The sequence below is a fragment of the Leptonychotes weddellii genome, chromosome 3 (genome assembly GCF_054177405.1).
Source record: "Leptonychotes weddellii isolate Sample4059 chromosome 3, ASM5417740v2, whole genome shotgun sequence".
NCBI lineage: Eukaryota > Metazoa > Chordata > Mammalia > Carnivora > Phocidae > Leptonychotes > Leptonychotes weddellii.
Genome location: NC_138371.1, coordinates 11,089,734 through 11,101,980, shown reverse-complemented (window position 1 = coordinate 11,101,980; position 12,247 = coordinate 11,089,734). Strand labels below are relative to the sequence as shown.

Sequence of the window (12,247 nt, the reverse complement as noted above, 5' to 3'; positions counted from 1 at the left end):
CATTGATAACACTGAAATTTATAAGAGAGTAGAACTTCCATTTTCTCACACACACAAAAGGTAAATATACGAGGTGATGGAGGTGTTAATTAACTACATGGGAGGGACGCCCTGGGTGGCTCAGACAGTTAAGCATCTACCTTTGGCTCAGGTCATGATCCCAGGGTCCTGGGATCGAGTCCCACGTCAGTCCCCCTGCTCAGAGGGAAGCTTGCTTCTCCCTCTGTCTGTCGCTCCCCCTGCTGCGCTCTCTCTGACAAATAAATAAAATCTTAAAAAAAAACCTACATGGGAGGACTCCTTACACAATGTCTACATACATCAAATCAGCATGATATACACCTAAAATGTCTTCCAGTTTTATTTGTAATGTATACCTCACTAAAGCTGAATAAAATTTAAAAAATGAGAATTATAAAAAAGTAAAAAAATAAGTAAACAAAAAAAGAAAAAAGAAAAGGGAAGGGTGGGGGGAAGGACACCAGGAATTGCTATCCTAGTCACAGCCATGGTCTCCAGTGGATGCATTCCCTACCTCCTCTTTCTGCTTCTATAGTTTTCCAACTTTAGTGCCCTCCAGTGATTCACAACCAGGGATGAATTTGCCCCGAGGAGACACTCAACAATGTCTGCGGACGTTTTTGGTTGTTACCAGTAGGTTGGGGAGTGCTATAACTCCATAAGAGGCCAAGGATGCTGCTAAACATCCTACCATGCCAACCTTCCACAGCAGAGAATTATCCAGTCCAAGATGTCAATTATGCTGAGAAAATTCTGGTATATCCATCCCCATACCACAACAGGAATGCTCCTTTTAAAATGTACAACAGATAGTGTTACTCCTACTCAGAACCTTTCAGCGGTTTCTAGTTTCCTTTGGAGTACACGTCAAAGTGTATTTCGTTGGACTATAATGCCAAAAGTGACCTACTCCTGCTACCTCCCTGACTCATCTCCTGCTGCTGGTCCTCTTTCTTACTTCTCCCCAGCCACAGCACTATCTTTGTTCTTTGGACTTCTCTCTCCATCCATGTCTCTGCTCAAATGCCATTTCCTTACAGAGGACTTCTTTAACAACTCTATCAAAAAAACAAGTAAACAACTACAAACAACTACCCTCTACCTCAGGGGCATAAAATCAGATTAATCATAATCCTTCGTTCATGACATACACTCAGTATTAACTCATGAGAGGGCTTCCCTCCCTCCCTACATCAATTTCTCCCTCTCTTCTCTCTTTCCTTCCTCTTTCCTTCCTTCCTTCATTTTTTCCTTCAAAATAATCTAATTAAACATATGATTTCAAATCCAACATGAAAACTCTCCCCTCATGCAAGATAATTACTATCCCAAATCTTATATTAACAACTTTAAAAGAGTTATTTTATATTATTAAACACAGCTATGTGTAACACCTTAAAAGTATGTTTTGGTTGTATGTGTTTGACTTCATGAAAAATGCACCAGATGTTTTTAGTATCTGTAAACTTATTTTCACTGATATTGACGTTGCTAAAATCCACCTACAATGTTGCATAGAGTTATAGTATTCATTTTCATTGCTGCATACTGTTCCCTGATTGAATATGCCACAACTTGTTTTTCAATCCCCTCTTCACAGGCATTCATTTATTTGTAGGTATTTGTTATCATAAACTGGGTTGTTCCTAAGGAACATGTTCTAGAGTTCCTCTTAATAGAACTTACCACCACCTGTATTTTATATATACATTGGTTAATTTGTTGATTGTTTTGTTCTCTGTCTCAGAAGAACGTAAGTCCCATGGAAGCAGAGCCTCAGTTTTCCCCTGCCATATCCATAAGGCCTAGAAGAGTGCCTGGTATACAATAGGAACTCCCTTAATACCTACTATCTCTGCTTTTCCACCTTGACCTCTCACCCAGCTTATAATAACAGCTTCTGGGCTAGTCTTCTCCCTTCCTTGCTGTCCTTGACTTAACTTCCAGCATAACAGCTGGAATGATCTTGTTAAAAGGTATGTTGGACTCTGCCACTTTCTGTTTAAAAATCTCCAGTGGCTTCCTGTATCTCAAAGTAAAAGCTAAGTCCTTATAATAAACTATGGTTTTGCATGATCTTGCTCCCTCTTATTTTTCTGATCTTATTTCCTAACACCTGCCCCATTGCGCTCTTCACTCTAGGCGCACTGGCCTCCTTGCTACTCTTTGAATACACTAGATCCACACTTCCTCAGGACCTTTGCACTTGCTATTTCCTTTGCCTGGACAGCTCTCTCGGATATCCATATAGCATATACCTCACTTTCTTCAAATACATGCTTCAAGTCACTATTAGTGAAGTCTTCTCTGCTACCTCATGCAAAATTGTAACCCATCACTTGTCTTTTTTTACAGTGCTTTTTTTCCCTTGACTCTTATTGCTATTTAACCTATTTTTAATGATATATTTTGTCTGTCTCTTCTTATTAAATTGTAACCTAGAGGAGGCAGAGATTTTTGTCTGTTTTGTTCGCTGCTGAATTCTTGGTCCCTAAAAGTGACTGGCACATATGGATTTTCAACAAGCAAAGGAAACAATCAACAAAATGAAAAGGCAACCAATGGAATGGAAACAATATTGGCAAACAATGTATCTGGTGAGGGATAGATATCTAAATATATAAGGGACTTATACAATTCAATAGCAAATAAAGTAAAATAAAATAAAATAAAACAAAATAAATCCGATTAAAAATGGGCAAAAGAGAGGCTCCTGGGTGGCATAGTCAGTTAAGCATCACTCTTGGTGTTGGCTCAGGTCATTGATCTCACTCAGCGGGCAGTCTGCTCGAGACTCTTTCCCTCTGTGCCCCCCCTCAAATAAATAAATAAATTCTTTTTTTAAAAAAAAATGGGCAAAAGACCTGAATAGACATTTTTCCAAAGAAGACATACAAATGGCCAACAATTACATGAAAAGGTGCTCGACATCACTTACCATCAGAGGAATGCAAATAAAAAACATAACGAGATATTACTTCACCTCTATCAGGATCTCTATTATCAAAAAGATATAACAAAGCCTGGCATGGATGTGGAGAAAAGGAACCCTCGTGCCTGTCGGTGGGAATGCAAGCCGGTGCAGCCACTATGGAAAACAGTATGGAGGTTCCTTAAGACATTAAAAATAGAACTACCCTATGATCCAGCAATCCCACTTCTAGGCATGTACCCAAAGGGGGGGAAAAATCATTATCTGGAAGAAATATCTGTACCTCCATGTTTATTGCAGCATTATTCACAATAGCCAGTGTAGGATAATAACCCAAGTGTTTGTCAACAGATAAATAAAGAAGATGTGGTACGTATATGATGGAATATTATTCAGCTTAAAAAAAAAAAAAAAAAACAAGGAAATCCTGTTATTTGCAACATCATGAGTGAAACAGGAGGGCATTATGTTAAGTGAAATAAGCCAGACAGAGAACAGAGAAAAACAAATACTGCATGACATCATTTATATGTGGAATCTAAAAAAAAAAAAAAGTTTGAACTCATAGAAGTAGAGAGTAAAACGGTGCTTGCCAGGGACTAGGGGTGGAGGAAATGGGGAGATGTTGGTCAAAGGATACAAAGTTTTAGTTATAAAACCAATAAGTCCTGGCAATCCAATGTACAGCAGGGTGACTATAGTTAATAATACTGTATTGCATACTTAAAAATTGCTATAAGAGTAGACCTTAATTAAGCATTCTCACTACACACATAATAAAAGGTAAATGTGTGAGGTGATGGATGTGTTAGTGAACTTGATTGTGATAACCCTTCAGAATATATACCAAATCATCACATTGTACATTTTAAATATATACAGATTTGTCAGTTATTCCTCAATAAAAATGGAAAAAATAAAAAAAAAATTGCTGACTGAATAAGTAGGAATGAGGACAATGATTTATCATACAACTACTTATTTGGACATTCATCAGATGATAAATTTTGAAAGTCTAATGGATATCAAAGTAACTTAAAGCTTTACAAATAAAATCTTCTCAAAGCAACTGATGCAATCATCTGAAGAAATAGAATTTGAGGTAAGATAGACACCTGGATTAGAGTCTTGCTACTAATTCTGAAGATCCTAACTCTCAAAGCTTGCTGAAATATGTTAAGTAGAATTTCTACTTTTCACAAAGCTGAAACAATGATTTCCTAGAGGGTGAAATCAAATGTAGATTCATTCACTGGATTCATGAGGTAGCACCGACCCCCTCACTGCAGGCGGCCATGTGTGCAGCTTCTAACTAAAGACTTCAGAGGAACCAAAGCCAATCCTCCTTGCTGCTGTACCTCTGATGGTTCTTAAGGCAAGCAACTGTTTTGCCAACGTTATTACAAATTTAGAAGTCATTTACTTCCAAGTTCCAAAATGAGTATTTTAAATTTCCTCACTTTGGTGTCATAAAATTTCTGACGGAACTTCTAAGAAAAACCTACAGATTTCTGGAGGGGAAGCTAGATAAGAGATAGGTAGTTCCTGGCAAATCATGTTGTTACTCACCATTATTAGTGTAAAGGGAATACGCAAGTAATAAAATTAATGCCCCTCGAAGATATGGATACATTTTAGCACTGAAGGATTTAGGGCTCCGAACATCTATTTTATAACTTCAGCTAGATCTTAAATTCTATGAATCCCTAAAATGTCAAATGAGGCATATTCGATTTGCACGTGAAATCTATCATGCTCTCAACTTCCTTGAATTTTGAATTTTCATATAAAGGAAACATTCATTTTGCTATCATCCTCCTGATCAAATTAGCTTTACGTCTTGTATAGAACTAGCAGTTCCATCCACACACAGGGATTTGATTTGGTTTTCTTTACTACAACTGTTGCTTAATTAATATATATATTTTTTTACATAAAAGCTCCAAAACGAAGTATTCTAATGAGTTGGAAAAGTTTTGCTTTAGAAATGATCTTCTTGCAATGACTCCCAGTGCCACTTAGGGAGCTACAAAGGCAGAGATTCCAAGGGTGATATGTTTTATCCACAAATGAAATGATAACATGAACAAACACATGTTTTATCTGTGCCCCAGAGCTGGGCATGGCTGAAGGGAAAGATGCATCCCTTGCTATCATTTGAGTCCTCCACCCAAACCCAACCATCAAAGCAGAAAATTTACATGCTCCAAAAGATAGAACTCAGATAAGTGAAAAGCTCTTCAGATATTTGTTTTAAAAATCCTTTAAGAGCACACTGGATTTGGATCATGAAAGAAGAGCTCAATTTGTACTTTTGATTTTTCCCAGTTTCATATTTTTTAAAAATGTTCTTTCACCACCTCCATGTGCAGAAGGCGATGAGCTTTGTTTCCCAACTGACCTATTCATATCAAGTTAGTTACACCCATTTAAGTCCCCCCCCCCAATTTTGGCTAGTCCCACGGAGCCCTCCTATGGAGCTGGAAACTGATACAGAGACTTTTGCTTTTTATAGAGAATTCAGTCTCTCAGTACCATGAGACACCCTTTCTTATTAAAGAACAAAATGCATGGAAGTTGTTAAAAACAAATCATTTTCCATTAGAAAAAAGTTACATGATTGGAAAAAGAGAAGAGCACATTGCTGTAATTACCGGTACATTAAGCAGGGAATGAACAGCTGCGTGAACTTGGAGTCAGTAGAATAACAGCCACTGAGCCAGCTTCCCCATATGGTCCAAGGGAGGAGGTGGGGCTTCTAGCTGCTTGGGGGTTGGCGAGGTGAGGAGGGGGCAAACTAGAATCCCATTCAAGTGAGAAACTCAGGCCAAGAAATGTCTGGCTTCCCAATCCAAACCCAGCTTCCTCTTAGCTGCAGTGGGAAAATCCCCCTGGCCTCCATAACAAAAGCCTCTAAAATCAATGTTGTTTTTTCCTAAAGAGAGCAAAATGTGAGCGTTTTCAGACTTTTGGCTACCCCGATGTTAATAGAAAAGATGACCTCAGAAAGATTGAATCACTTCCTCAGCTTCCTTGGGGTGTGGCTCTTACTTGGAATGATTGATATCACTTCATAAACACTATTTGATGTAGCATTTGCCTTCTTTCCCAATTAGAAGTAAGGTCCAGCCAAGAGCGACGGGTCCTTGCCACCAGGTATTGGTCTCAATCTGCTGCAGTGAGAAACATTACTGCCTTCTAATTGGCATTCCCTTCAGAATTTGGCAAATTTGGTAAAAGCGGACCGACACTATGGTAACCTTTCATTATCAATGCAAATCCTAACAGAAAGGCATTCCATTCTTCTTACATTGTATGTCATAAATTAAACACAATAAATTTTATTGTGAAACCTCCTCGGAAGACATTCCTGAATAGACGGGGCAGAAAATGCTTGCATTATACTGAACAGAGCCAAAATGTGATCGTGGCTGGAAGGGCTGGCTATAAGGAATCTAGCTATTTACAGGGGGAAATACCAAATAAGCGACATCATGCAAGGAGATGTTTTTGTGAGTACCATGTCCAAAACCATTCGGGTTTCCACTATATGAAGGTTATTATCACAGAGGATGGTGTCCAGCTGTTCTTCATTGCCACTGAAACAGAGTGAGAGGGGGAAAAAGGCATTAAAATGGAATTGGAGGAATTCAAGCTTCCTGAAAATTTGAGTTAACAGGAGAGGAATCCACTCCAGGGAGTTATATAATAGATGCCTTTCATTTGCTGTAGCTTTTTTTTTTTTTTTTAATGAAAAGAAGCACTTTTAAGACAGTTCAGGTATAATTTTGTTCATCAGTAAAATCATGGATTTCATAATCTTACAACATTTCTCCTCCTGAAAAATCTTTCAGAATTAGGACTATGGGAAATTAGGCTATGTCCAGAGGATAATTTATTCAGTCATGCTATGGTGTGCCATGGAATTTCATAAAATGAGAGACTATTATCCAAGGAATCCTTTCAGAAATGGGTGCATTTCACACCATAGATTTAGACAGGCATATTCCAAGAAGGAGTATAATAATTTCCCCATAAATTAACTCAGGATCATCTTTAGAACTATCTAAATTTAAAAACAAAGTTAAAATGCAGCATTCTACTCAAATTAGGCACACGACTATTTCTTAGGAAATTATTCGATTATAGGCAAATATGTAGATAAATGTGAAAACATCATTTGATGGGTACTGGCGTGTCCGTTTCTGTTTGATTTGTGGACTCTCTACTTAGGAATTTATAAGTATATTCAAGCAGGTAGTGAAATATTAACTTGTAGGACTTTCTTAATAAACCAATTAATAAATCAACCGTGGGAAGAACACTTATTCCAGTCTTTCACACATGGAGCAAATCCATTACTGCCAGACTTCTGAGTTCCATAGAACACTCTCTTTTATGTTTTCCATTCAACTTGAATGAAACTTTCTACTAGATCTCATTCCAGATCCCCCAGGAGACAGAGCTACCTTTCAGCACTCAGTACTTTACCAAGGTCTGCACTCAAGTTTGAGCGTCTCAGTAGGCATGGGATCAGAAATGCGGGATTACTGGATTTCACTCTGATGGTCTCTCTTCTCAGAAACCATTAGAAATGAATATCACCTTCATCTGCGGCTCTTCTGACAGCTGACGTTTATCTCTGTGACCTCTGCTTTCTAGGGAAAAAATTACAATTTGTAGATGGCTTTAAACTTGAAAAGTTTTCCAAGCAGGAAGGAAAGAGTAAAACAACAAAAGAATAGTTTTACTATGTCAGTGTATCTTGACTTAAACTCTCGGGCATTTAGGCCATATGCCATGGCCCTCTGCAGGAGTTAAGTGGAGTCAGAGATTTTTTCCAAGTTACAGAACTAGTTACTTACTGCAGGAAATAATCAGTTACTTTAGTTCAAGGTACAAATCGCATGAACATGAACAAGTTTCCCAGGGTCTGTGAAAATATTAATTTTCTCTCCTTTTTATCCTTTTATGGAGCATTTGCAGGGGATCCTTTAAATGATCGGTTCAGTTTCCTTCCCTATAAATGATTTGTCCTCCATAGAGTGTGGAGTCCACTTCTGAACAAGAGATAGATTATCGTGGCAGTTGATAGCACAAGCCCTGGACCCAGTCTGACTGGGCTTGAATTCCAACTCTGCCACTGACCAGCTCTGTGCCCTTTGGGTAAGTTATTGACCTCTGAGCCTCTCTTTCTTCCCCTGTAAAACTGGGATTTCATAGCACCCCTTTCTCTATGATTGTTCTGAGTGTTTTTGAAAGTTGCCAGAACAGTTTGCCTATAGCTCTGTGAGATGAGCAGAGAGAGAAGAAAGATAGAACAGACCAGCACATGAATACCATGGGATCAAAACTAACTACTTTCTGCACAAGACGAAAAACACCATGCTCCTTGATATTTACCTATGGGGCACCAATATATTAATCCTCATTTTATTTTGAAGCAAAGGTAAATCTTTTACTTGTAAATGTGAACTACTAGATAAAATGGACCACGGTCAGCAGTTTTTTGGGGAGGTAGGATGCCATGCTATGAATTTCCTATATTGTCTCACTTATCATGTGCCCTTCCTGAACACAGTAGCAATAAATAGATGGAAAGGAAGACGATGGATAAAGGGTAACACTAGTCCATTTTTGTCCATTGGTGCAAAGTCCCAGAAAACAAGCAGCTGGAGTTAGGAGACTTCCTTCTCTATGCCCCACATTCACTGTCCCTTTCGCAGATTTAGAGACTGCCTTGGTCCTCCCAAACCTTTCAAGATCAATTATAAGTGTGGCTTTATCCACTCATGTCTTCATTTATAAATTTAACCAATACTAACTGAGCACCTACTATGTGTCTGGGACTCTGCCAGGCAGCCGCATGGGAGCTAGGTAGGGGGGAAGAGTGTCAAGAATGACCTATGTTCACAAAGATGAATAAATAGGACACCATCCTGATCCTCAAGAAATGCATGCTCTCGTGAGACACATAAAACAAATGATCCAAGGCAAACAATGATCAGAGCAAAAATCATGTAATACATGACAAAATGAGGTGTAGGAAAGAGACCAAGAGAGAAGGAAGTGTCTAGCACTGCTTAGGAAAGGTTGGGAGGGTTGATGTGGGGCTACGAGGAAAGTAGGAATTCACCCGGTAAAAAGGGAGAAAAGAGGGCATGACGAAGCAGCACGGACAGAAGAAATGTCCCAGCAAAGACACCAAGGCCTACAAGAGCTCCGTGCGCAAGGAGTGTGCCTCTTAATGTTTGTGGTTGGAATGCAGGGCATTTTGTGGTGGCATGGAGTTTCCGAACATAGTAAAGACACAGTGTTTTCAAAAGGCCACAAGTGACAGGGTGGTGGAAGACCACTTCCGAAGTCTTGCTACCATCCTGGGTTATCTGATTTCCTGCACGAAGGAAGCAAGGCAGAGTCCAAGGAGGCTGACAGCGTCTGAACGAAGAATGTGCCACTTTCCTTAAAGACCAGCTTCCAGGAGTTTTGGAAGACAGGAACAGGATACTCTCTCCTAGGTGGCCCGTGTCCCATCCAAACATCTTGAAAGAGACGATTCTGAGTGTCGGGAAGGAAGGATCGTAAGTCACAGTCATCTGGTTTCACCGATGCCTAGGATCTACTTATTCCACCTTACCTAAGTCACAAACGTAGTTACCTTCTGTTAATGGTGGCTAATAGTAATTTATGTTAACCAGCCCTTAGTCTAGTTGTGAAAAATATTCCTTTTCACCTCAAATCCTGCAAAGGAGAGAAGAACCAGATTACCCAAGCCCATGTGAGGAGACCCAGAGGGTTGAACATGGGTGTGGCTTGTGATAAAAAGCTGAGGCCACTCAAAGAGGGATTTTCACAGCTAAACTTCAGATCAGGAAGAGAAACACCTGCAGCTTAGTTGCCAATAGGAGAAGACCTAATAATGGATCATGGTGGTCCGTGCCAGAAAGGCCACATGTGGGCACCTCACTCACCCTATAGGCTCATTGTCCAATGAAAATCACGACACTCCCCAAAGATATATTTGAAACAACAGCACTATGATATTTGACCCTTTTCACTTACATAATAGCGCTATAAAAATCGATCTGGATTTGCCCTACCAACATTCAATCTGATAGGACGAAACCAGTTTAGGTTTTCATCGCTCTGCAATATGGATGAGAAAAGGACAATAATCAGAGCATTTTCTGGACTTCTCCAGTTTCTCAGAAAGCAGCATGAGTCAGCCCTCTCCAAAGAGCAGTGATGGAATCCGAGTCGGCAAACACACTGTGCGGTGGACCGCTGAGCGGCCCTGCAGCCCCTCTCGCTCCCTAAGGAGTGCAGGGCAAAAACAACAGAAAGATCGCGCTACATCTGGAAGCATTGTTCACCAAGCTAAACTACCAAGCAGGTGAAGCATTTTTATCCCACACTCTAGCGCCTACAAAATCTGCCCGATTCCTTCAGCGGTTGTGAAGCCTGGGAGAGAAATTCTTAGGACAAATAAATGGGGGCGGGTATAAATGAAGCGAGAACAACACCTGTCTCTGCAGCTGGCCGGGAGACCTCCCTTTAATGTGCTGTCTGCTGGGAAATTGAGGCGTCTCAGGTTACGCGGCGGCCTGAGCCTGCAGTGGAGCCTGCAGAAAGGAATTCTGTGACCAGAAGATGTGAGGCTTGATCTGCAGCCAAAAACAATGGTGAAAGGTACAAAATGAAAAGCGCTGTCAGGACAAAGGCACTCGATCACGGAACAACACGCAGCTTGGCCGTTTGAAGAAATGAACCCCAAACCGAAGTCACCACTGGATTAACAACTGGTTGATCCCCTATTACCTTCTAATGCTTCTCTGGCTGGGACTACTTGTTGAAATCGAAATGAGAAGAATACAGCCGCCAGCAGCCCAGCGAGGAGCGCACAGCGTCTGCATTTAGGGCTAGTTCTGGCTGGTCTCGGAAAAGCAACTTGCAAGATTTATGCTCCTCCGCCTTCCGTCCATGTTTTTTTCCATTAAAGAGGGAAATTAGAGCAAAGTTACCAATGTAACTCCAACCCAGTGCTGGAGAAGTCCTTGCTGACTTGCAAAATAACTGTGGCTTCAGCAGAATTGTGTGCCCAATAGTAACAGAGGTGAAGCCCATAAAAATTGTGTGCACATATTAAAAACAAAACAAAACAAAACAAAAAAAACGGGAGAAAAGACCCTGGAATTAGGTTCACGTTGGATCTAATGGTTTGTTTTGTCACATAGAATGCAGTTAGGTTTCAATAATGGGAACAAATAGAATGGAAGGGGAGGGTCTTTCCAAGAAAAGCTTAGAAGAATATATATATTTGAAATATATATATTTGAAGAATATCTTAGAAGAATATATACCTTAGAAGAGTATATACATATATATATTTCTCATATATATATATATGGAGAGAGAGAGGTGAAGGGGAGAGAGATTTGTGGTGGACCTCGGTCACATGGCGCTGAATACCCACGGAATGGGAATCAATACCTGGGAATCCTATGATGGGAAGCAGAACCATTCAGGCCCCAGTCAGAGCCTGGATAAAAATGCAAAGACATTGGAAAAGTACCAGTAGGATAAAATTCACAATGAGCCCTACCTGACTGAAACCTACCTGAGGCTTTAGTGAAAGGTGGCAGAGGAAGATCAAGAATGCCTCCCTCCATAAAAGTGGGGAGCTTTAGAGGGGCCCCACCCAGTGGGTCGATGAAGCAGGAAGTGAAGTGGACACCAAGGCCAAATTTGGTCACTTTGAATTTGGCTGTATGTGGGTTCTGACTATAACAGATGGAATTGATTGGGTCAACGGTATGTGAAATGAGAAGGACGCCTGGGCGCAAGAAGGAAGCAAATGCCCCAGGTGTCCAGTCCCAGATATTTTGGCAGTGAATTTAGACACAGAGGGGAAAAATCATTTATTCATGGAAAACTTTCAGTGAACCATTTTTAAACATATCTATGGCCAGTTTCCATGGTAAACAAATATAAGCAAAGTTTCATTGTTAGTTTGAAGAAATGATTCCACTTTATTAGATTTTTGCTTAATATTCTAATTAAAGCATTGATGACAGGGAACTCATTCATTAAAATATGTTATCAAAACCCTAACACAAACAAGTATTCGGTTTTTCAATGACATTCTCTTTCTTGTGTAACAACTGAGGAAACTTAAGCCATTTTTAATACATAAATATAGATTTTTCTCTAGAATCACCTCCCTTTCTCCCTCTTTCTCTCTCAAACACACACACGGTCTCTCTCTGTCTAGGAGAGGACACACATTCGATTCAT

General features: G+C 40.0%; 1 long non-coding RNA gene across 2 annotated transcripts; it reads right to left on the bottom strand.

Moving 5' to 3' along the window:
- Window positions 1-3,227: 3,227 nt before the first annotated feature.
- On the bottom strand, window positions 3,228-10,965 carry LOC145720454 (uncharacterized). 2 transcript variants are annotated; one of them, XR_014143361.1, is made up of 4 exons: window positions 10,772-10,965; window positions 10,477-10,617; window positions 7,445-7,611; window positions 3,228-6,552 (listed from the first exon to the last, which is right to left on the bottom strand). It is a non-coding gene; the product is annotated as an uncharacterized LOC145720454 (long non-coding RNA). The 2 variants fall into 2 exon arrangements; XR_014143360.1 differs by having other exon boundaries at window positions 3,228-7,611; window positions 10,772-10,964.
- Window positions 10,966-12,247: the final 1,282 nt, after the last annotated feature.